Consider the following 25783-nt stretch of genomic DNA (forward strand, 5'->3'; position numbering starts at 1 on the left):
GCCGTACAAATATCGCCCGAACTTGGCGACAGTCCAAACTAAAGCCAAGCACTCCTGCTCGGCGATGGAGTAATTTCTCTTGGCAGGTGACAGCAGGCGGCTGGCGTAGGCTATCACGCACTCGGCACCATTCTGGTGTCAGTGAGCTTGCGTCAGTGTGGACTTCGGTCGGTGCAGACGGATCAAAGTGGGCAAGTATGGGAGGGGTGGTCAGAAACCCGATGAGAGCGGTGAACGCGTGAGCCTGCTCCGGGCCCCATGAGAATGGCGTATTCTTCTTTAGGAGGTCTGTCAAAGGACGAGCAACGTCGGCGAAATTTTTGGCGAAAAACGGCGATACACAGGCCGACGAAGAAGCCCACCTCAGAGGCAGAATGTGGCACAGGGAAACTGCGTACGGCGCGAACTTTTTCCGGATCTGTTCGGACTGCGGATGCGTCAACAAGGTGTCCCAACACGATGGTCTGACGGAGCCCGAATTGACACTTCGTGGAGTTTAGTTGAAGGCCGGCTTTTCGGAAGACGGCAAATATAGCAGCGACTCGGGTAAGGTGGTTGCCGAACGTGGGAGAAAAACAATAACGTTGTCAAGGTAACAAAGACAGGTGGTTCATTTGTAGCGCCGCAGAAGAGAGTCCATCATACGTTCAAATGTCGCAGGAACATTTCATAGGCCAAACTGATATAGGTCCTCCGGCGCGATGAAGGCCGTCTTCTCGCGGTCCATTTCATCAACTGAAATCTGCCAGTACCGGGATAGAAGATCGATGAACGAGAAGTATTTAGCTTCGTGCAATTTGTCCAAGGCGTCATCGATGCGTGGTAGCGGTTAGACGTCTTCTCACGTGATATTGTTTAAGCGGCGATAATAGACGCAAAAACGCCAGGTACAATCTTTCTTTTTCACAAGCACGACACGCGAAGCCCAAGGGCTGGCTGATGGCTCGATGAGCCCTTTGCGGAGCATTTGGTCCACTTGTAATTTGATGACTCGACGTTCAGCATGCGAAACACGATAAGGACGCCGACGAATTCGCATTTCTAGTGTTTATACGGTGGTGAAAAACAGATGTTTGGCCTAATGGCCTGTCGCCGAAATCAAAGATTTCACTGTGCGATTCAAGCAGTAGTCATATGTCCGTGGCCTGTGCAGAGGTGAGGTCAGGTGCAATCATTTTCGCGATTCGTCCGTTGAGGAACCAGAGCTGTCAGCTGCAATTGGCGCTGGTAAGCCACTCTCGGCATTCAGACTCTCAATGTCAAATTCGCAACCACTAGAAACGCTGGCCACGAACATGCCGGCCGAAAGCACTTGCGGGCGCCGGCTGAAATTAAGAAGCGGTAACACGACGTCATTTGTAACCGTGACCAACGTATGCGGAACAGCATCGTTCCGGTTCAAAAGCACGGTGATGATGGGGTGAAGCAGATATTTACCGTCAGGAACTTGTGGCTGGCAGCTCAAAGTGACGTAAGTAAATACCTCGGGTGACAGACGCACACCTTGAAGCGAGCACAAGCGCTGTGGGGCGGTACTAGGAGCATCGGCGAGTTGTGGCAGTTCTAACTGAAAAACGCCGGTCGCACAGTCGATGAAGGCAGAATGAGTGGATAAAAAGTCCAATCCAAGAATAACGGCGTAAGGGCAGTTGTCGATCACAGCAAAGAGAACAGAAGAAAGGCGGCCGGCTATAATTAAACGCGCAGTACCCATTCCAAGAACAACCAGCACGCGCCGTCGGCCACACGAAGCACTCGGGCAGCTGCTGGGGTGCGGCCTCCTCTAAACGTCTACGTAGGCTAGCACCCATCACAAATATGTGGGCTCCAGTGTCGGCGAGTGCTTGAACAGGTACGCCGTCTATTTTCAGGTCAATTACACTTCTCCTTGTGGGCACAGACAGAGGATTTGCTGCAAGTATAGTCGGCGATGCAGCCCCACCTCGGAGGGCTGCATTTCCTAGTTATCCGAATGGCTGCTTCCTAAAGCCACAGGGAACGAAAGGCGACGTGGCTGCGGCGAACTGGATTTTGGGCGACGTGTTTAGGCTCAATGAGACTGGTGACCGCGCGGCGAATGTGAGCGGCTGTACCACGTGTTCCGAGCAGAGTTGTCGGCGCTGTCAGACTCGGCGGTAGGCGAAACATTGCAGGTATTTGCATCAAAACGGCTCAGGCTGGCCGGCGTGCGAGGTGTTGAGGGCCACGAGTTGCGACAATATCGGGCGACATGACCAATGCGGTGACAGGTGAAGCATATCGGCTGGTCGTCCGCAGTTCTCCACTGAGTCGTGTTGCGATAACGTGGAGAGAAGCCTCGGGGTGGACTGAAAATAGTACAACGGCGTTCGGTAGCTCTGGGATTGGCGACAGCACACACAGACTGTAAACCAATGTTTTCGACACAATGCGTTGGCGGGCTAGTTGGTGCGAATCCATGAATACTTTGTTGAGCGCAAAACGACACACACAAGAAAGACGACAGGACAAGGCGCTTTGTCGCCTTGTCACAAGCGCCTTGTCCTGTCTTGTCTTGACAAGCGTCTTGTCTTGACAAGCGCCTTCTCTTGACAGGCGCCTTGTCCTGTCGTCTTTCTTGTGTGCGTCGTTTTGCGCTAAACAAAGCATTCAATGTTTTCAAGTCCCTGGCAAACGATGCTTTGCACGAGAGGAACTGAAAATGTGGTGGCATCAGGGCTACGCGAACAGAAAGCTGCGGGCGCCATCGCATCCAGTTTACGTCAAACGATTCGCACCACGTCCGCTGATGGCGACGCATGCTGCTGTGCGGGTTGATCTTCACACGCCGACGTTGTGGCAGTATTGGGAAGTTTGACGAATGGTTGCAAGACGCGTCGTCTTTTGGCATGCTCGAATAGTCAGCACTGTTTAATGATTGCTTCAACTGTAGAGCAGCTCTTGCACATGAGCAGATTAAACGCGTCGTCAGCAATGCTCTTAAGCACGTGCCCGACCTTCTCGGCTTCTGTCATTTCGTGATCGGCTTGCACGTCCTGGAAGTACGAGGCATAGGACTCCGTGGGGCATTCGGCACGGGAGGCCAGTTCCTGCTTTGCGGCAATTTTACGGCCGGCTGGTTTGCCAAACAACTCTGTCAATTTCTCTTTTCATTGGACCAGCTGGTTAGCTCCTCTTCATGGTTTTCGTACCACATCTTTGCGTGCCTCTTAGGTAGAACAACAGGTTAGCTATCATAAGCGTAGGGTCCCCTCGGTTGATTCCACTCACGCGTTCGTATATCGCCACCCGCTCTTCAACGTCGGCGCCATCGGTCCCGCAGAAAGTTTCAGGATCCTTGGGTTGCACAACGACAAAGGAAGGTGATAGCGACATAGCTGGCGACGGTTAAGTTGGAGGCGGCAACGACGTTGATCCCGCGTGCTCACCGTCATTCATGGTGCGGACGGTGATGCGACATCCACTGCGGAGCTCCGTTTCCAGCAGCGGTATCCAGCACCTCTCACCAATATGTGACGGGGATGTTGCGAGTATATAAAAACTATGTTTACAATATATATACAGGATGAGTCAGAATAGCTAAGATGGCTGACCACCAACAATACGCAGCAGCCAGCGTCTACGATCTTGCAGTAAAACACGTTGTGGGTCTAGTTGGTGCATAGCTTCCTAAAAAAAATCTTCTTCCTCTCACTTCTCTCATCCTTCCGTAACAATAATAAACGCAAAGCAACTGTTAAGCCGATATGCAGTCAATCATTTCATTAATGTATTTATTCAGTCATTCATTTTCGTTGATTTTCACGAGTACATATTGTGAAAAAGCTAAGGAGAAAAGCCGCTACCAAGAAAATCCTTGGTCCAGCTTTTTTTCCTTTGCAGCCATGGCAACGCAACAACAATGCTGTCGTGCACAAATGTAAAGAACAAAACAGATAATCCCTTCTGGAACACGCTATACACTGAGGCAACATAAAAAGAAAAACAATAATAACCACTAACACAAGGTGGAAGCAACGAAGAAGCATTATAAGCGATGTACGTTAGTATATTGCAGGCACGTACCCAAGGGGGGTGGCGGCCCCTCACCTGGGTACGTGCCTCACTCCCCCCCCCCCCCCCCCACCGAACTTAAGCGGCATCCTGACACACCGGATGCCGCTTAATTTCATCCCTGACACACAGTCCTAAAGCGCCGACAAATCAATCTACTCGGCGGTCAACATTTTGCTGCCTTTTACAGCGAAAGCAGTGTATGGCTAACTTCCGTAGTTTTTCTTCGGCGTCCGTTAACAGAACAAATCATCGTGTGGGCCCATACTGGTGATAGTGCAAAAAGGGTCCAAGATCAATGGCACATACCCATGTGGACTCGGGAACCTATAACGCGCTCTTCGGAATCTTCGGGATGAGCCCACGTATGGGTAGCGCTTAACGCCTGCTTCACCTTCGCCGCGGGTGGGCCCGGTAATGCAATATCTTCGTCATCGGCCTACGTATGGGGTGTTAATGCCTCCTTCACCTCCACCGCGGGTCGGCCAGGCATTGCACTACCTTCGGGATGGACCCACTTATGGCGAGTGCTTAACGCATGCTTCACCTTCACCGCGGGTGGGCCCGGTAATGCAATATCTTCGTCATCGGCCTACGTATGGGGTGTTAATGCCTCCTTCACCTCCACCGCGGGTCGGCCAGGCATTGCACTACCTTCGGGATGTACCCACGCATGGCGAGCGCTAAACGCCTGCTTCACCTTCACCGCGGGTGGGCCCGGTATTGCAATAGCTTCGTCATCGGCCTACGTATGGGGTGTTAATGCCTCCTTCACCTCCACCGCGGGTCGGCCAGGCATTGCACTACCTTCGGGATGGACCCACTTAGTGCAATGCCTGGCCGACCCGCGGTGGAGGTGAAGGAGGCATTAATACCCCATACGTAGGCCGATGACGAAGATATTGCAATACCGGGCCCACCCGCGGTGAAGGTGAAGCAGGCGTTAAGCGCTCGCCATAACCTTCGGGATGGACCCACTTATGGCGAGCGCTTAACGCCTGCTTCACCTTCGCCGCGGATGGGACCGGTATTGCAATATCTTCGTGATCGGCCCACGTATGGAGAGTGCTTAACGCCTGCTTTACCTTTGCCACGGGTCGGCGCAATATTGCACTATCGTCAGGCCGACCCGCAGCGGATGTGAAACACTTCGCTTTTCGTTTGAGAGCTCTGACTGTCAGCTTTCGCAGCCATTCCATCTTCACAGAGTAGAATTGCTGTCAATTTTGTCACTTCTTCTGGATGACGGTAGTTATCGGCACCTCCTGGGGTGTGGAGGCCAGTTTTCTCATCGATTCGGTGCCGGCGCGATTAACTCAAGATAAATTCAGTTGTCACCATCTGTTGCAGCAGGCAGGACGTAGTTTATTGTTTTAATTATAATATTTTATTTATAATGTCCAACACAATTTTTATTTCACCATCTATTCAACGATCACGCGCAACGCTGTTGCTTCGTTAGTTCAACCTTCTTTATTTTGGACTGATCCAGGGGCCAGGAAAGGGATTCGGTTCATAGTCAGCTGGTCTGTACGCTTGAGGAACGAGTTGTGGCCGGAGAAAACAGCAATTGCGTTTATCTTTTCCTTTTGCTTCATTATTTCGTCGAGTGACAGCTCGCCGCGACGCCGGCAGATCCTCGGGACCACATTTATATGCGTTAGATAAGGTGGAAAATAAAATATTGCGAAATAGCGTCCAACTTCAGACATTGCAATAACCGTTCAACCCATAAGCAATATGACTGTTACCCGTTACCTCGTCTGGTTTTTCCCTAATTGTACAGCGCTTTTCGAGCAAAATTGGCAATTGGAAACAAGAGTCGCAAGGAGATAAGGAATTAAGCGATCTACTAAGGGAGAAAGCCAAGGTGACAGCCAAACAGGGAGGAAAAGCGAAAACTGTTTGTAAAAATATTTATTAATCAGCATCTCATTATTTAAAAAGGAAGTAAAGAAAACGCCGCCGGATGTGGAGAATAATTCCGTGTGTTTTGAATGACGCTTCTACACTTATCAATCGAGCCGGCTGACGTAGCCATTTCCCTGCGGTGCTAAGGGAGGTGTTTTTCTAACCTTCCCTGCTGAGTGCAATAGGTCTAGAACCGCAGCGTCCTGCTCCCTACGCGGTGTTACGGGACTCGTGACCACGCATCGTTACGTAATTTCCCAAATAACAACAGGAGTTGGTTTTGGTACTTGGTAGAGCAGTAAACCGACCCCTCAAAAACAGAAACGGTTGCTTCCCGACGCGCTGGGGGGTGGACGCTTCCCCATTCACAAAACGCATGGGCAACTCGCGGCACTGCAAAAGTATATACAAAACAATCGTGCAGCCCTACACCGTCCATTCTGCCTGTTCGAGAGATGAGCGGCCTAACAGCTGCCACGATGCGACGTGCCATGTGAGGCAATTGCATATGCTCAACTCTCACAGAGGTTATGAAGTATGGCGGACAACGCCTCAAGCAATCACCTCCCCTTGTGTGTTCGGTGTACTACCCAGACAAACAGCAGTGGTGCACGCAAGGAGTTGATATTCGCCTCGACGTCGGTAGGGGAAAATTGAAGGTGTGGCTGCCGCGAAGTCACATTAAAGTAGGCAAGGCTGTGACTCTCATTGAAGGGGTTAACTGTTCATTAAGACAAAATAAGCAAGCGATAAAATTTGCGCTATTCAGACAAACATCCAAAAGACAACGAGTCAGAAGTTACAATGATCTTACAATTTTGCTTTTCTTTCTCTCATCTCCACCGAATCCTCTCTGCAACGGCCCTGCACGCGCACTAGGAAGCACATCAGCCTCGCCCCAACGTTCGTACAATCGCATTGCGCTGCGCGCAGCGTGCACAGAGCGGGCTCCAATATTTGAGTGAGGCTGAAGCACACCTAAGACGCGGACACAGAGAGGAAGTAGACAGAAGAGGTCCGCGTCTTAGGTGCCCTTCAGTCTCACTCAAACACGAACGTCAACCAACTAGCCCAGGCACGTACTCAAGGAGGGGCCCGGGGGGGCCCGGCCCCCCCCCCCCCGAAATCAAGTGGCATACCCCCCCCCCCCTCCCCACGCCACTACTCCTCACACATTCCTAAAGCGCCACCAGATCAATATTGAGACTTGACAGCTGTTCATCGGTCAGCATTATGGTGCCTTTTTCACTCCTTTTATACGGCGGTAGTTATCGGCACCTCTTCTAATGTGAAGGACAGTTTTCTCATAGATTCCGCACCCCGTGATTAACTCGCGATGGGTTCAGTTGTCACCATCTATTCAACCGTCACGCGCATAGCTGTTGCTTTTGTTAGTTCAACCTTCTTTGTTTAGGCTGATCCTGGGACCAGGAGAGGGATGCGGTTGTTACCCAGCTGGTCTGTACTCTCATGGAACGAGTTGCGGCCGGAGAAAACGCCAATTGCGTTTAACTTTTCTCTTTACTTCATTATTTTCTTGAGTTACGGCTGGCCGCGACGCTGGCAGATGCCCGAAACCATATACACGTGATATGGGTTAGATAAGGTGGGAAGTAAAATAATGTGAAAGAGCGGCCATCATGAAATCCTGCAATAACCCTTAAACCCATAAGCAACATGACTGTCGCCCGTTACCTCGTCTGTTTTTCCCTAACTGTACAGCACTTTTCGTGCAAAATTGGCAACTGGAAACAAAAATCGCAAGGAGTTGAAAAATTAAGCGACATACTAAGGGAGAGAGCCAAGGCAACAACCAAACTGCAAGCAAAAGCGAATAATAAAAAAGTTAAGCGTTGTTTATGGGACTATTTATGGATCAACATCTTTTTATTGAAAAAAGAAGTAGAGAAAACGCTGCCGGAAGTGGAGAACAATTACTTGTTTTGAATGACGCTTCTACAGTTATCGGTCGAACCGCCTCACGTAGCCACTTCTCTGCTGTGCTTATGTAGGTCTTTTTTCTAACCTTTCGCGGTGAGCGCTGTACGTATAGAATCGCAGAGTCCTGCGCTCTAGGCGGTTGTATGGGACTGACGGCCGCACAGCGTTACGCAATTCGCGGAACTGTAAAAACTGATCAACAAGGCGAAAATAACTGATATTCGAAACTATAACATGAGAAACACTGAAGAAGCCGTAAAAAATGAACGCAGCCTGAAATCAGTAAAAAAGAAGCCTGGCGTAGGACAAACCATGATGTATGCACTAAAAGATAAAAAGGGGAATATCATCAGCAATCTCGAAGATATAGTAAAAGCAGCGGAAAAATTCTAAGCTGACCTGTATACAGTACCAAGAGGAGTCACGATACCTCAATTAGAAACAGTAATGAACAGGATACAGAAACTCCTATTTCACAGAAACCACATTTGAAACCCACAGAAACCCAGAAATCCACATTTGACAGCTTCTCCAGAGTATAAACACCTGGCATTTCCCTGGCATAGCGAATCTTGTTACACAAAGATGCTTGAGGTCTGCCTCACCAAATTACGCTGCCGCATTCCCTCCCTAAATTTCAATTTATACAGGTCGGGTTTGGTTCCCTCTCCCCTTTGTTCTCTGTGAGAAAGAGGAGAAGATACAGCACTTTCTTCTATCTTGCCGCCGCTCTGCTGCGTTAAGAAAAAGATTGTTGGAGATACCTTTTCGAAGAATTGGCCTGGACTTGACAGAACCTGCAATTCTTTTTTTCGGGGCGTCCACTTTGGGATTCAGCCACAGGGATGCATGCTTCGCTATCCAAACATTCCTTACAGAATCTAAACGAATGCCCTGCTAAATTCTATTTTTTTATTACCTTTAAAAAAATTATTCCTCATTCAACAGCACCTTCCCGATTTTATTTTAGCCGGTAATTCAACCCTATTCAATGCTATTCGCATAGATATTAGGAAATTTATGCTCTTTATTATTTTGGAATAATACACCCATTTCTTGGCCAATCCCCCATCGTAGGTAGGAGCCACACGTGCCAAAGGCTACAACAACAACAACAACAAAGGAACAAGAGATCAGGATCGCCAGTCGGCCACTAGAGACTGTGAAGGAGCACGTTTACCTAGGCAAATTATTCACAGGCAACCCTGATCATGAGAAGGAAATTCACAGAAGAATAAAAATAGGTTGGATCGCATAGGGCAGATATTGCCAGCTCCTGACTGGAAGCTTACCATTATTATTGAAAAGTAAGGTGTGCAATCAGTGCATTTTGCCAGTGCTGACATATGGGGCAGAGACTTGAGAGCAAGTTAAGGACCGCGCAAAGAGCGATCGAAGGAAGATTGCTAGGCATAACGGTAAGAGAGAGAAAGAGCGGTTTGGATCAGGGAGCGAACGGGTATAGACGATATTCTAATTGACATCAAGAGAAAAAAATGTAGCTGTGCATGATGATGATGATGATGATGATGATGATGATGATGATGGAGGTGGTGGGCCCCCCCCCCCGAAAAACAATCCTGGGTACGTGCCTGAACTAGCCCCAACCCGCCATCTTATTCCCATATGTCAAAGCTGTTGCCACAAGCCCTTTCCAGCGGGTCTGTTGCCTGACAAGGTCGCAAGATACGCTCCCCCAAAGAAAACACTTCCATGCCCGTTGGGGCATCTAGTCCGTTCGCGGAATGTCTCGGCATAGGTGCGGCGGCGAGGGGTTGGCTTCAGAGCACGGCACTGCTTCCGCTAACCGAATGGCGGTAGCCCCGACTCACAGTCAACTCGCCTATCTGTAAGCCCCCCACCCCCGACCGCTATAACTCTCCGCCGCCGCCGCCTTGGTGTTGAACCACGCGTCTCTTCTGACCACACCGCATGACCTGTATACATGCAGCCGCCCGCACAAACAACGCTGAACACTCAAGCTAACGTATAACTTAACTCACCACTCTCGTGTTGGACTAAACGGTCGCCGTCAACGTCACCGCTAATTATCGTCAATCACCGGAAATCGCACAGAAAGATTCGCTTACATCGATTCTCGCATACATGGCATCTGCATGTATTTTGCTTGCGTTTTAGGAGGTCTCCGATAGCTTTTCGAGGTTTCGTCGTTGAACTAAACAAGGCGCCATGCTTATATTAGTTTAAATTTATGGACACGTATTGGGTAATGTGTAGGCGAGGTGCAAACTGTGGGGACTAGTTATGGCGTTTGCAGAACGATGCAGAATGCAGCACGCTGCACAGGAAAAACTAACAGCAATCGAAATCGGATGTAGTGCAAATCCGCGGTATGTTACGGCCAGTGTGCTTGCCAAGCTAAATATGGGCGGTTCGCCTGCCGGCCGCTCTAAAAAGAAAGCAGAAGAAAAAGAGAAAAGAAGAAGGGAAAATAAACCATAATGTGTTCGAAAGCGTTATATGCTGGCAACTTTTGAAACAAGCGATTCACACGCGGGTCCATTCATAAGACTCGTGGTTTAATTACAGATAACTGAAATCCTTAAAGGGCCCCTCACCAGGCCACATAGCAAATTTCGGTTGTACGCTGTAAGTTGTTACGTGCCCTCTAGGAAGCATTCTGCCGCAAAAATTTTTCAAATTGGTTCATTATTAGCCTAGATAGAAATATTTCAGTGCCGTGAACTCATGACTTCAGGAGTCAAGGACCACTGCCCAAGACAGACAGTCTCTCCACTTGCCCCTTCTAGCCTCCGGAAGCGAAATTCCTTCCCTGCGTTCTCCCATACCAGTGCTGCAGGATCGCGTGACGCATACTTCACGGGCCGCGCCTTCATTTTTGTTTTCCTCTAGCTTTTTTGCTGCGCCCCGCACTTCCGCTGACGGCGTCGCGCGCGAGCTGTTGCGTTTGTCTCGTATCGCACAGCACACGATTTTGAGCGCTGTGCACGAGAAGACCCGACTAGCGGTATAGGTCAGTGCTACGCGAATACTGAGGCAGACACAAGTGGCCGATAGAACATGGTCGCGCGCTGGCACACGCTAGGAAACGACAATTTCGTACATACGACGTGGGAAGAAGCAGACAAACGGAAGTACATTTCTCGTGTTGCGATGCGAAGTAAGTCAAGAACACACAGACATTCGGTTTGTGCGTTTTATTATATCTCAAACGTTAATTCGCATATTGAAGCAAGAGATTATGTAAATAACAGATTGGAAAAAGGACACAGCGCACGAAAGACATGGGCACGAGAGAGCTATACGCACACAGCGCTGTGTCGCTCTCTCGTGTCCTTGTCTTTTTTGCGTTGTTTCCTTCTTCAAATAGACCACCAACAAGCCCGAGCTTCTACGCTAAGTCAAATAACAGATATTACTTGAATAATTCTCGAAGTCACGTGTCACTACTAGCGACGTCACAGCAGTGCGATGCACTCAGGCGCACTTGTGCGATACGACGTCGACTCTCCGGCTGGGAGCGCGGAGAAGGGCGAATGGCGTTGGGCATGAAATTTCCGCTCCTTCCACGGCGTGCAGCGATGCAATACTTAGCAGACAGCATCGTATGCACGCCGCTCGCCAGCTCAAAATGGCCCCACCCGCCGAGGGGCGCTTTAATGCATCTGCTCGAAAGAAATTGCTTCGCTGGAAATTGGCATGCGATTAGGCAAGTTCGCATGAGGCTGTCATTTTTTTCTTCTTTCATTCATGTCACATTTGCTGTCTGTTAATGATCAGCACTTTCGAAGTGCGCATGCCCTTTGCTTCTCCTCACGGAGCGGGCGTTCTTTTCTTCCGAAAGCACTGAAAATGTTACGTTCTTCATTTATAAATAAACTCGGAAAAAACAATTCGGTTTCGGTGAATTTAATTAGGAGCTGCAAATATCCCTTAAAACTAGTTTCAATTGTTTGTGGGATTAACCGATGAATAATAACAGCAAAACCACATAAATATTATGTAAAATATCAAATGCTTGTGTGTCCACTGTAATAAAGTTAAGTAAGCAAGAGCCTTAAAAAGCAGCTGAGCTTCTTGAAAAGAAAAAAAGAACGGTAGTAAAATTTCTTCTCTTCCAGGTCTTCCAGGCAGACGAATGTTCAAGGAATGATCGCTGCCGTCCGGCGACACTTTGCACTCAGGGAGGTTGACTTAGAAATACATAGGTTTATTAAGAAAAACTCGCATACATCGACTAGCGGCCGCCGATTATCGGCTCACTCGCTTTGTTCGTTTTCCTCTCTACACACCTTCTCAAACATCCTTGTGAATTGGGGCGGTACCCTTAGTTTCGCCCTCCTCGCTCACATTCTACCAATCAGTTTTTTATTAAAGTAGGCGCGCGACCATCAACAATACACTGTCACCGCCCCCTTTTACTAGTTACCACTTAAATGAACGCCACATGGCCCTCTTCGTCGGGGTCCACATGCCTTGGTGTCCTGGCATGTTCTCCAAAACCGTAAATCGCCCCGCGAGCCACTAACCCCGGTCATGCCGCAGAATCGTACACTCGCGCGACGCGCCCGCGAAGTCTCTCGTTGCACACGCATGCTCGACAGTGTTGGTGCGACGGTAGTTGGTGCGTTAGCGCAAGTTACCAGAACACTGTAAAGAATGAGTAAAAGAGGTAACACCACTCGGTCCCTCTGCATTTCACAAGCTCACTGTATTTAAAGCGAGAGCGAAGAACGCAAGAGGTGTACGTACGGTAGGGTTTCATGTTTTGCGAGCGAAAAAGCAGCAAGGAGAACTCTTAGAGCCCGCAACACATTGAAAACCATCTGTTCGCACTGGAACCACAAAGTCCCATTGCATCCCCTCTGCTGGCTGTCTCCCTAGCTGTTCCACTGCTGTATCCTTTACTAGAGATCGACCGACTCCTCCTCCCATTCCGCGCTTTTACTTGGCCGCGTATCGATTTCGTATTTACTCGCCTTTAAGAAGAGCCGGCTCCTTAAATCCAGACGGGGGAGCTGCTCTCAGAGCGACGGATTTCCGGTACTCAGACCGCGCCTGGCAACCAGGCGACATCGGCTGGCCGTGCTGCGCTTCCTTTTTCGCTTCGCTACCCGACACGCGCGCGTAGTAATGCCAGCTCGCTTGTCTGTACCGGCACAATGGGCGTGTATCAGGGAGCATCCGGCACAAACTTGCGCAGTGCGATGAGCGAACACGCAGTGATCCCGTGCGCCATGAAAGAAGCTGCTTAGAAGAAAGGAGGCACGCAAGGAGCCGGATGAGCCGATAAAAATGATTTCTGGCCGTGCGGAGGCGCCGCCAGGCCATATACTGCGAGGGTGCGATTGCTCTTCCGTCCAGGCGTGCAAAAGCCGCCATCGTTTGCCCTGTCAAGGTCAGAGGAGAAGGGCGCCTGCCGCCACCCAATTCGGCACGCTCCCATCGAGAGTGCGATAAGTTTGGGATGAAGGAAATATGATCAGTTTTTATGTTCTAGCGGTGCGGCCAAAACAAACTAGCTTGCACAGTCCTGTCTTGCCTTCAGCTTTATAGTTCGTGGTCAGCCCTGTAACAAGCAGGCATGCGGGAGGAGGAGTGGCTTTATTGCAAAGTACTCTGGTATTTATACCTTGCTCTTGGGGAGCGCTCATGGGCTGAGACATGCGCAGTAGTCGTCTTGTGCGCGCGTGATGATGACGATGCCTCCTGCCACATCTTTTCTTCAAAGGAAAAAATAAACAAAAGGAAACTTGGAATACGTCAGATAGCATCAGCTAAGAGAAGCGATTTGCCTGGCTTGTACGTAACGGTGATTGGAAACCTTTCATGCACTAGACTCATGCATTAGAGACGTAACGGGCATTCACACAAAGGCTTCTTGAATATCAATTCCAGTGGTCTGTGATATGATTCGATCGTTACTTCTGGTTTTCCACATATGTAATCTTGAAACTTTGTACAACCATGGACGATTGCCAAAGTCTCCTTTTCAATTTGCCTGTGTCGCTGTTGTGCTGCGGTTAGCAAACGAGATGAGTAAGCGAATGTCTGTCCATTTTGCAAGAGCACGGCCCCAACATCGTACTGGCTAGCATCAACCGCCAATACCACAGGTTGGTCCTGCCGAAGGTATGCCAAGACTGGTGCTTGCATGAGAGTGGCACGGAGATTTTGAAAACTATTTTCCTGCAGGTCCGGCCAATTCCACGCGATGTCTTCCTTTAAAAGCTCTCGAAGTAGAGTAGAAACAGCGTTCATATTGGGCACGAAGCGCGCCACAAGGTTTACCATGCCGAGGAATGTTTGAAGGTCCTTGCGATTTTGGGGTGTTCGTACTTGTTCCCCTACTCTCTCAGGGTCCAGGGGGTGTCCCTCTTTGGTGAGTATATGGCCCATGTAACGTACTCGGGGCTGCATGAAGTGACAATTTTTTCTGTTGAGCATAAGGTTGTTTTCTCTGCAACGCGTCAGCAACATGGACAGAGCGTGCTCCTCGCGAGTGTTCCCCCGACCAAAATGTGGTCCATAACAATAGCTACACGAGCAAGACCCTCTGCCACTCTGTGCATTGCTCGTTGAAAACCTTCTGGAGCTGACGCTATGCCGCACCGCATGTGCAAAAACCTATATCTGCCATACGGGGTGCTCATAGTACAAACTGTTGAGCTCGGCTCGTCTAACTTCACCTGCCAGAATCCCGATGACGCGTCCAAGGTGGAAAAGTGCTTTGCTCCCGATAAACGCGGTACTACGTCTTCTAAGGTGGGCATGTGGTAGTGCTCCCTGAGGATAGCCTTATTCAAATCTGACGAGTCTAACCATATTCGCACTTTCCCCCACTTTCCCCTTTTTACCCACCACAACCATGTGGCTTGACCAAGAAGTTGGCTCAGTTACCCTTGAGATGACCCGGCCACTTTCCATCCTTTAGAGGTTCTGCTTTAACGCTGTCTTGAAGGGCAACAGCGACTCTTCTTGCTGGTTTAGCGGTACCTTGAACAGCCGGCTTCAGCTGTATGTGGTAGGCCAGGCCCTTGAGTACCCCTAGGCCCTGAAAAACATCCTCACGTTCTTGATGTTGATTGCAGCCGGACGCATCAATTGAACTTACGGTGCTTATCAGGCCTAGACGTTCAGCAAGCAACGCAGTCACTCAGTGCGACTGGCACGTTCGGCTTGACGATGACAAATTCTGCTTCCGTGCACTGTCCTTTGTGGCTAACGGGCAGCTTAATCTCTTTATATGCAATTTCATTGTGACTGAAAAACGTGCGCAATATAGCCAAGCATGGCTGTGGAGGCTGGGATGTTATGCGACCTAACACCGCCTCGGGCATTACACAGCAGTTTGCGCCGGCATCAATTTTGCATTTTATATACAGGCTTGCGATAACGACTCCTGTAGGCCGACGATCCACCCGATCTACAGTACTAACTTCAAGTGTTCGACGAAACAGTTCTTCGTCGTGCATTACCTGAACTTAGTTGTACGCTGCGCTGTTGTGACGGCGGCCTTTGACATGCATGTGCGAAATGGTTGCGGCCTCCGCATTTGTGGAATTGCTTATCCAGAGCCGGGCAATTTCCACTTTTATGTCTATCGAAGCCTCATCTAAAGCAAGTGTTGCCTTTTGATTTCACTGAATCTATTCTAGTTTGCGTCCTGTATTTCACTGAAACGTCCCTTGCCGTGTTCGCTTGCACGGCAGATTTCGACAGTTTTGGTGTAAGATGGATTTTCCAATAGGAGTCTCTGCTGCAGAACTTTGTCATTGATTCCAGGAACAATTCCTCTGCGCAGCATTCGGTCTTCTAGTGCGTCAAACTCGCATTCTTGTGCAAGCGTCCGAAGCTCTGCGAGCCAACTGTTGAACGACTCACCCTCTTGCCAATTCCTGGAGCCAAAGCGAAATTCATTGAATGTCAGGTTGGTTGTTGGCTTGAAGTGCGCCTCACACATTTCGGTGAGAATCTTGATGTCGTGCTTGTCATCGTCATTCTCAAACGTGAAAGTGTAAAAAGATCGCCTTGCTTTTTCACCGATTGCCATTAGGAACGTTGTCGCTTGAACCTCCTTTGCTTGTTCTTTCAGCTTCGTTGCCGTTTCGTGCAAGTCAAAGTCTTTCTTCCATACGGTCCAGCTCTGAAAGGCGGCTCCCTTTGAGTCCAGTGGTTTCGGCGGCGGAATTATTGACGATGCCGTACTTGTCAAGATTTCGCGGCGGTTCCTGCTGGGGCATTTCCAACGTGGAAGGCTACGCTAATACGAACGACGGTGCTAGACCACGTTCGCCACTTCCGACACTATGTAACACGCAGGCATGCTGAAACGAGGAATGGCGTTATTACAGAGCACTCTGGTATTTACACCTCGCTCTTGGTGACCGCTCTTGGGCTGAGACATGCGCAGTGTTGCGCACACGTGCGGGTGACGATGCTTTCTGCCACAAGCCCCACAGCAAGTGCTGCGTTCCGTGTGCCATCGCCATTTGGCTGAACACCAAGGACATTCCGTTTACTGCGTTTTTCTTGACTTTCAAAAAGCATTTGACGTTGTGTCATATTCGTTATTAATAGAAAAATTATCTTGGTACAGCATAGATAATAACGTTATTTGATGCATAAATGAGGATATCAACGTGAGGCATCTCAGCATTGTTATCAGCGGGAAACAATCGCATGAGGTTGATGTTACCTCCGAGGGGCCTCAGGTATGCACTCTGGGTTGTTTACTGTTGATAATTTCCATGAATTACATTTTTGCAAGTATTTCTTAATGCGTGCGACTGTTGGCGGATGATTGTGTATATTATGGAATTACGATCGAGGTGACTGCCAATGATGTGAGAATTGGGGAATGCATATTAACTTATAAATGCCTATGCATATGCGTTTCAATAAAAAACGGTCTCCTCTTGATTTAAAGTTAACATTAACAGTACCAAACTGCTGTCAGTATCAGAATTTAAATATCTTGGCGTACCTTTAACCAGTGTAATGTCCTGGCACCGCCAAGTAGATTTGGTTACTGCTAAAGCCTGCCGCGTTTTGGACTTCCTGCTTCGTAACGCCAAGCATTTTCCTATAAAGACCAAAGAACTGTTTTGCATATCAAATGTCAGAAGCATACTTGAGTATGCTTGCATAATGTGGGACCTGAAATCTGTACTAGACATTCAAAGGTTATAGAGAGTTCAAAATTTGGCCGTTGGTTTGGTTTTAATACCTATAACACGTATTTCGCCGTATCGAGTGGGAAAAGTGAAAACTGGTTGGTGCCAACAGCACGCATGAATACCGGGAAAGAGCGCTTTCAACGCACACTTCCTTCCCTACTCAACGCGTACGAATCTGCTAACATTGCTCGTAATCATGAACCAACCAGCCCAAATGCGTACTCTTTTGCTAACATCAACGTCTTTACGTGTACCCAACGTGACATACGTGCCATGTGCAGTTTATATGCAAAGGAATGTACCACTGAGTAATCTTTAGGTATAGTTAATGCTTAATATAGGATGTTTTCCTTGTTCTACTTTTATTGTGTCCATTATTTTTTGTTATTATTGCTGTTATTTGATTAATGTTATTTGAGGATTCTATTAAGTGTGATCACGCTTGTGACGAAGTAACTTGGTTTCTGCACATGTAAGTGCAGATAAAATTTTGTTTAGTTTTCTTATGTTCTTGCTATATTGTTATATGTTTGTTTTTTATTTTTCTTTAACATGAATCCATCATGCCTGCGATGAGATTGCCTGTCACTGCTGCTTTGTATTTTGAGGCTGCGGCCGAGTCAAGCTGTTTATGACAGCTTTTTCTGCAGTTCCGCCTGACTGTATTTCTTGAGGCAGCAATAAAATTATTACTATTATTATTATTAAAAACACTTTGCGCTGGGACACACTTAAAATATCTAGGGAAGCTTTCTAGTTAAGATTGTTAGATAACATATTTCATTCTAGAAGTGGAATTGACCGAACACAATGTATATGTTTGGCGCTGACCATGTGTCCGTACGAAGAGACCATTCACTCAATGTTAAAGAATACAAGTGCCGGACTGATCTCCTTCAAATGTCTTTTTGCTCCAATACTATTTCCGGCTGGGACAAATTGCCCGAGGAGCTAGTGTCCATAACATGAAATGATTCATTTTCTTCCTTGCTGTGACATTTTTATGGATAACTATCTTGTGTTTTTTCCCGTGACAATGCTATTTCTTTTACCCCCCACCAGCACTCGATGGTATTTTGTGTAACTTTTCATTTTCAACACCATCTCCCCACCCATCCCACCCTCCCCCACCACCGCCACCCCACTGTAATTCCAGTTAGTGGCGCTGTGGGTATTATGATAAATAAAATAGAGCGGGCTTTACAGAAAGCAAAGCATTATTTGCCTTGTGCCCTGCGTTGGTGTAAAGACGTACACTGAAGCAGTGTTTCTTGTCGTATGTACGTTGACTGATTTTTTAAATCGATAACAACAACATTTAGGATCACCCGTGGCTTGTATCCCGGCCAATTTTTACTTCTGGAGCTAGATTACCCTCCGAACCAGACATTATTTTCCCGATAGAGCAAAATAAATATTCCCCTATTCAGCAAAGTTTTGCTAATGAGCTCTTAAACTAAATAATCTGCAGTACGTATTGCAATCCACGAATTGTAGCCGTGACCTCAAAATTTGACAGTGTAAACTTGAAAAAAATGCCAAGTTAATAAACCTAGTTGTTGGAATGCTAATTCTCGTCGTCGTACCTGCGGATCTGCACTTTCCCGGAGCTCATCCCCCCGTATTGCCGTCTCCCTGGCGAGCTGATGCGTTACGCCAACAGCGGCGTCATTTCGCTACAGTAGCAAGCGAAAGCGGCTCGACCATTCAGGTGGTGTCTATACATCAAGACGGGTGGAGACATTCCTGTTTAGAGCCGGGAGCATGAGAAACTTTCATTGTGACAGCCTCGTACGAAGTACGAAAGACTCCCTGAAAGAAGGGATTTTAAAGAAACTTAAATGGAGGCCAACTTGAGAGCACGTTCAGGGCACACGTCGCATTAAACCAGCAACATTGATCCTTAGTCCAAAAGTCTCTCAAAAGCCGCCTACTTGAGCCAGCTTTCCATGTAGCAGTATGCAATGAAGGAAGCGGGTTCTAAACTCCCTAGGTTCCTGGTTAATGCCTCTAAGAAACATGTGAACTTTGAAAGAAATTGGTAAAATGACCCTGATTAGTATGGTCTTGTTAATATGATCTTGCTGTGTGCCTCGCTGTTTCCCGTCTAAGTTTGTGCCGTCAAACCATATATAATATTCGTAACCTATTACTCCACCTCAGAATGATCTTTCTTAGGAGCAGTGTCGGGACATGTTTCCCTGTACCTTCAACGACTTTTCTATTGAGCACAGAGTCACAGATCGATGTAGAAGAGGTGTCTTTTCTACTAATTGAAAAAAGTTCATCAGCTTGATTTGAATAATGGAGAACCGAACGCCTGTGCTAAATATAAGCCCTCCGAGATCATCCCTCTCTCTTAACCGGTGTAATCGATGGGAAGGATGCATTTTGTGCTATTCCTTATGCATTTTGATTATTGTTCAATTTGTGCGTGTCTTTGAGTATCATCGACCGAACAAAACCACCGCTCCCTGCGGTTGCATTTTTTACTGCAGCATACTCATCACGCACATCAAAACGGCAGCGACCGGAAAATTTAATCGACAAAGCGATTTAGCGAGAGCAACGGCCCGCGAGCGAGAACAGCGCCAGTGCCAGGCGCTGCCTTCTACTGCGATGGTTATATACGCCTGCGAAATGGCCCCGCCAGTTCGTCGCAAGCGTAAAGCCCGTTGCGGTCCAGTGGTGGTGATGCGGAAGACAATGACTTCAGAAGAAACGAGGGCGAGTCTCCCAAGGGGAGTTAAGATTCGGTCCAGTAGCGAATTAGCAGACAGAGACTGCCCATGTTTAAGCGCGTTGGAGAAACAAATACAAAAGAAAAAGAGCAACTCCGCAGAGAATGCGAGCACGACGGTAAAAATTCCAAGACGTAAAGCTGAATTCAAACGTAAAAGCGCCATGATTACTCGCTCGGCGAAAATCCCTCGCGGATTCAGCTTCTTGCTTAGCTTTGCTTCTGCGGCAGGTGGGATTTGGTTGGTGATGGCATGCAGCGACTAGGGATTAGTTCGTAACGCACTGTCTTGTGAATGAAAAACACAAAGCCCTTCGTGATGTGTTGTGCAATGCGTTGAAATGATTAAAAAATGCACAGGCAATCGGTATAGTTTAAAAATGTCGCAGTTTCACCCGAAAGGCAATGCACCGATTGCGATAACAAATTAGTAGATATCTATACGAAGTAACAATAGTAGTGCTATCGGCCGTACAGATCTATAAACATTCGCTTACTACCTAAATCAACAATGATATAATATATAAACACGACCGAACGAGGACGCAAAGACAGACACACAGTGACAGCGTTGTCTCTGTGTGTCTCTTACTTTCTACCTCCTCGCTCCGTTGCGCCCACACATTCTACCATGGATTCAAACCAACTAGCGTACCAACGTGTTTTAACTAAGTTAACCAGCATAGTGTCATGCGCGCGCAGGTAAACATTGTTGTGTCGGCAGCGGCAGGCAAGCGGGGGGCCCCGACCAACGAACGCCCGGCTAACGCCGGCGCAGTAAAGGAGACGCGGAGCGAACTGCTCCCGTTGAAAACCGGAACGAAGACTCGGCCATCCTCGGCCGTTTATTCCTAATAAAGGGTTCACACGCCAGATGACACCTCCCAATTGGTCCAATGTTCGTCACATGACAGAAGGGGGGTGCGCCATCTAGCTCAACAACTACAAAACATACATATGCGATGGCACATAGATCTGACAGGGGGCGACACTATACTACATCATCCCCCCCTGGAAACAAAGTAACATGCAGTGAAACGCGCACACACGACGCGCACTTAAGTCCAAAGAAGATTTCAGTTCATTCCCCCCACATTCACACACGTGCACCAGTTGCACACAAAGCACGCACTTAAGTCCACAACAAATTCAATCCGTCCCCGCCCAAGTTCACATACACGCGCACCAGTCTTGGGCACTAAAAACACGGGCAATCACTGAAACAAAGTTCAACAAGGAACACGGCACAAAGCTCACTGTACCGCAACAAGGAACACATTTTACCTGTGTGAACGAAAAATGTGAACTGCCTCCTAAATGTCACAGCGAGGCCCCTAGCCGTGGCATTTCGAAAACGGCAAAACGCTCTGCATTCAGGAAACATAATCGTCAAGCCGCGGAGGCCGTTTTTTGACACGATGAGGACGCGTGCGTACCTCAGAAGAACTTTGGGGGTTGCGACGCGTTTCGGTCGACTTTAAAGACCCAGTCGTCCCACTACTATTTCCCTCCCCCTGGTTGGAAAGTTGAATGTGGTTGTCGTTCGAAGCTGGAGAGGGTTGCCCAGGACGCTCCTCTCGAAGTCCCAACAAGTCCTGGGATACTACCGATTCCCCCACGGAATCTGAAACTATTGCTGACTGTGTAGACTCTGAAGCGATACAGTCAGATGCACTACTTAAGCGGTGCCTATGAAAGGACGATGTCACGGCAGACGAGTCATCAGAATGACTATCCAGGTTTGCATACGAGTACAAAAAATCTTTGTCAGACGTGGACAATGTACTATGGTTTGAATTATCGACTACTGTGGTTAACTTAGACGCATTCCACGTCTTCCCATCACTGAGTACAAAAGAGGATGGTCCTACCTGGGCCTTAACTGTACGAGGCGTACTGTACTTAAAAAATCCTTTCTTGGCAAGTTTTACTTTGACGGTGTCTCCCACCTTGATACGAGTTGCCTGAGCACCTCGACGTTTGTCTACATACTGTTTAGTTTGCCGTTGTTTCTGTGAGAGACTCTCGCGAATTTTCGGAAGAGAACTGTCCTGAACCGTTATGTGCTTACGCAACCTGAAGTTGCTAATATCTATCTTTGAACGAGGTTGACGACCATGAAGTAGGAAAGCTGGGGAGAGACCCGTTGTAGCATGTGGTGTGATCCTGTAAGAACCCAAGAATTCTGAAATGCTTTTCGAAGCATCTCGACCTTCAAGCCTGGCTACCTGCAGGTGTTCCTTAATGACTCGGTTGAACCTTTCTATTTGACCATTACCCTGAGGATAATAGTTGGAGGAGAAAAAATGAGCGATTCCTTTTTCCTTTAGGTAATCTTGGAATTGTTTTGAAATAAACTGTGGACCATTGTCTGTAACTATAGAGTCTGGCAACCCTTCACGGCTGAAAGCCCAGTCAAGAAGCTTAATGACATCATCTGTGGAGATGGAACTAGTACCAAGTACTTCTGGCCACTTTGAGTAGTAGTCAACAAGGGTGACTAGATACCTAGGGTAGGACGTGTTTAATGGGCCAATGATGTCCATTCCCAATTTCTGCCAAGGCCCGTTCGGCCATTCAACTGGTTGCAATGGAGCTACATGAGGCTTTGCAGACTTGTCTGCCAGCTTACATACATGACAATGCTTTACATACTGTTCCACAGTGCTATCCATCTGGGGCCACCAATAGCGTTCACGAAGAAGCTGCTTAGTACGTACTATGCCCTGATGATTTTCATGTGCCAGCTGTAGAAATGTAGGTATGAGGACACTGGGTATTACCACACGATCACCACGCATGAGTAATCCATCTACAAACGACAATTCATCATTCACATGAAAATAAGCTATTAAAGCATTGTCTATGCTTTTCTTAGAAGGCCAACCCTCTGCTAGGCATTTACTGACCTTCTGAAGCGTCTCATCTGTACTCGTTGCAAGTTGCACTGTTTCCTTGTCAACGACTGATGTGACCAAGGATACTATTTCTTCCTCCTGAACTACATTCTGCGAATCCTTTACAGGAAGTCTAGACAAGGCATCAGCGACTAGGTTTTCTGATCCTTTGCAATATTCAATCTGAAAGTTGTAATACAGGAGCCTGGCTGACCATCTTGAAATGCGAAGAGGTCGACGACCTGAGTCGCCAGCGGACAGTAATGCAACTACTGCTTGATGGTCAGTTCGAAGAGTGAACCGTCTACCCCAGAGGTACACATGCCATTTTTCACATGCGAACAGACATGCTAGCGCTTCACGCTCTCCTACAGAATACTTTCGTTCAGCTACAGACAATGTCCTAGATGCAAAAGCTACAGTTTCTAGCTTAGAACCATACGGTTGCTGTAACACAGCACCAACACCAACATCAGATGCATCAGTCGTGACTACCACAGGCAATTCAGGGTTGAAAATCTTAATGACAGGGGAACATGTAAGACGAGCTTTCAACTGATTGAAGCTACGTTGTGCATCATCAGACCAAGCAAAATTTTGCCCTTGCCTGAGCATGAGGCGAAGTGGTTCTACAAGTTCTGCATAATGATCAATGAACTTGGCATAGTAACCAGCTAATCCTAAGAAGGATTGCAATGACTTAATATCTGTAGGAGCAGGCGCATTCAGGATTGCTTTTACCTTGCTCTCTGTAGGCGAAATGCCTTCAGCTGAAATTTTATGGCCCAGAAAAGTCAGTTCTCTCACAGAGAAGACACATTTTTCATTCAGTTTCATACCACTGTTTGAAATGCAAAGCAAGACTTCTCTTAAGTTAGCATCATGCTCAGGTTTTGTCCGACCCCATACCAAAATGTCATCAAGGTAACAGACAACATTCTTACAACTCTGCAAGATTTGTGACATCATTTTCTGAAACACTGCTGGCGCGGATGCCAAGCCAAAACAGACACGCTTGAACCTGAATAAGCCTTCATGAGTTATGAATGTAGTGAGATCTCTACTACCTTCTTCCAGTAACAGCTGGTGGTAAGCAGATGCTAGATCCAGCTTAGAAAAATATGTGGCACTATGAAACATTTGCAATAACTCTTCTACGTGCGGCAAAGGATACCCATCAATGACAATTGCCTTATTCGGTTCCCGTAGGTCAACACAGAGCCGGATGGCTCCATCCTTTTTGCGCACCACGATGAGTGGAGACACCCATTCAGAAGCCTCGACGCGCTCGATGACGTCGCAGTCCTCGAGACGTCGCAGTTCATTTGTCACCTGGTCACGGAGAGCCAGGGGTAGTCTGCGCAACTTGGATGATACTGGTTTCATACCTTGCCGCCGATGTATTCGGTGCACGAAGTTTTTGACGAGTCCCAACTCGCCACTGAAGAGGTGATCAAAACCCGGAGGCACACCTGTGGGGCTCTGTACTGGTGGAAGCGTAGCCACGCAGCATGTCAGCGACGTACCGTCGATTTGTATCCCCAAGCGCTGGATGGCGTCAAGACCCAGCAGTGATGTTCCTGTAGACGTTACATGGAACGTGACTGAGCACGACCTTTGAAGAAACTGGACAGTGGCTTGGAAAAGGCCTTGAATGTCGATGCGTTGCCTGGAGAAATTCCTCAAGTCCACTGCTGTTTTTGACAGTCTGTGCTGTCGACCAAAGTGCTTCCCAAAATCCTCAGCAGTCATCAATGAGACTGACGCTCCCGTGTCCACGAGCAGCCGCATGGCGACGTTGTTAACCACGACCGGGACTTGTAAATCCCTTTTAGCTTCCAAAGTGCTCACTGTCAAGACAGACGCGGACGGCTGTCCTGCGGAAGTTGAAGACAGCGTCTCTGCGGAAGAGACGTGCTGAACAGTACGGGTTTTTCGGCATACGGATGCAAAATGGCCCAACGTGTGGCAGGCGTTGCACCGCCGGTTCCTTGCGGGACAGTTCCTGTATGTGGCAATATGCTTCGTGCTGCCACACCGGTCGCATGTACTGCGGTCGAAATTAGGGTCCCTTGCATCCTGTGCTTCATTGCGGGTCCCGGAGGAGCCTCGCGGAAAATGTTGATAATCTGGGCGGCCTCTTGGAAGACGTCGGCCATCTTGGCGGCTCCTCGGACTGCGTCGGCCATCTTCATGGCCTCCCGGACTACGTCGGCCATCTTGGCGGCTCCCCGGAAGAAGTCGGCCATCTTGGCTCGTCGACGGAGCGCCAAGTTGAGCTGCCTCGATTCTCTGTATTTTCTCCGAGTCGAACGCGCGGTTCGCTCGATGTAGGGCTTCTAACGAGCGTCCGATCTCTTCTGCCTTGTCCAGGGACAAGGTTTCGCCATGGGCCAGCAACTTTTCCCGAACGCTGGCGTTCGCTATCCCGTGTATGATTTGGTCTCGGACGCGCTCGTCATAGCTTGTGCCGAAGTTGCACTGTACCGCCTTCTCCTTCAATGCGGTCACGAATTCCAGGAAGCCTTCTCCCTCAAACTGCTTTCGGCTGGTGAACTCGTGCCGTTCCGCCAGGACATTTGTTGACGCGGCGAACAGCCGGTCAAGCCGCTGCAAGAGTCTCGGAAACTCTAACGCTGGCGGGACCGCATCACTTGTCGTTGACGCTGCGCCGGTCGACTGCCTTGCTGCTTCGCTTGAAGCTGACGCTGCGCTGGTTATCTGCCTTGCTGCTTCCTGCTCCTCGGCTGCGAAGTGCTTCCGTTGTCCCTCACGCCCGAGAGCGCTGACGAGCGCAGACGCTCGCCGTGCGTCCGTCCAGTCGCCGCCGCCGGCCGCTTCGAGGTGGGCCTGAAAAATTTTTTTCCAGCGGTACCAGGGAATTAACGGAGGGCCGGGCACTTCAAGAAAAACTGGAAGGTTCGCCGTAAATGCCATGCCGGGTAGCGTGCAGGAGGCAAGCCGGAGCTCGCCGCAGGAATAGGCAAGGAAGAGCAAGGGGGAGAGTAGGCCTAGGCTCGGAAGCCTCGCGACGCCAAGTGCGTCGGCGGCGTTTGCCGGCCGTGCAGACACGGAAGGGACGCTTCACTCACGAAGCTCGT

The 25783-nt window shown here is 48.6% G+C and overlaps 1 protein-coding gene across 4 annotated transcripts in view; it reads right to left on the reverse strand.

Annotated features, from left to right (window-relative positions):
• The window catches only part of LOC135916807 (parathyroid hormone/parathyroid hormone-related peptide receptor-like), a 972783-nt gene that overhangs the window by 682461 nt on the left and 264539 nt on the right, over window positions 1–25783 (reverse strand). The gene's annotated exons all lie outside the window — the stretch shown is intronic.

This window comes from Dermacentor albipictus, chromosome 1, assembly GCF_038994185.2.
Source record: "Dermacentor albipictus isolate Rhodes 1998 colony chromosome 1, USDA_Dalb.pri_finalv2, whole genome shotgun sequence".
NCBI classification, from domain to species: domain Eukaryota; kingdom Metazoa; phylum Arthropoda; class Arachnida; order Ixodida; family Ixodidae; genus Dermacentor; species Dermacentor albipictus.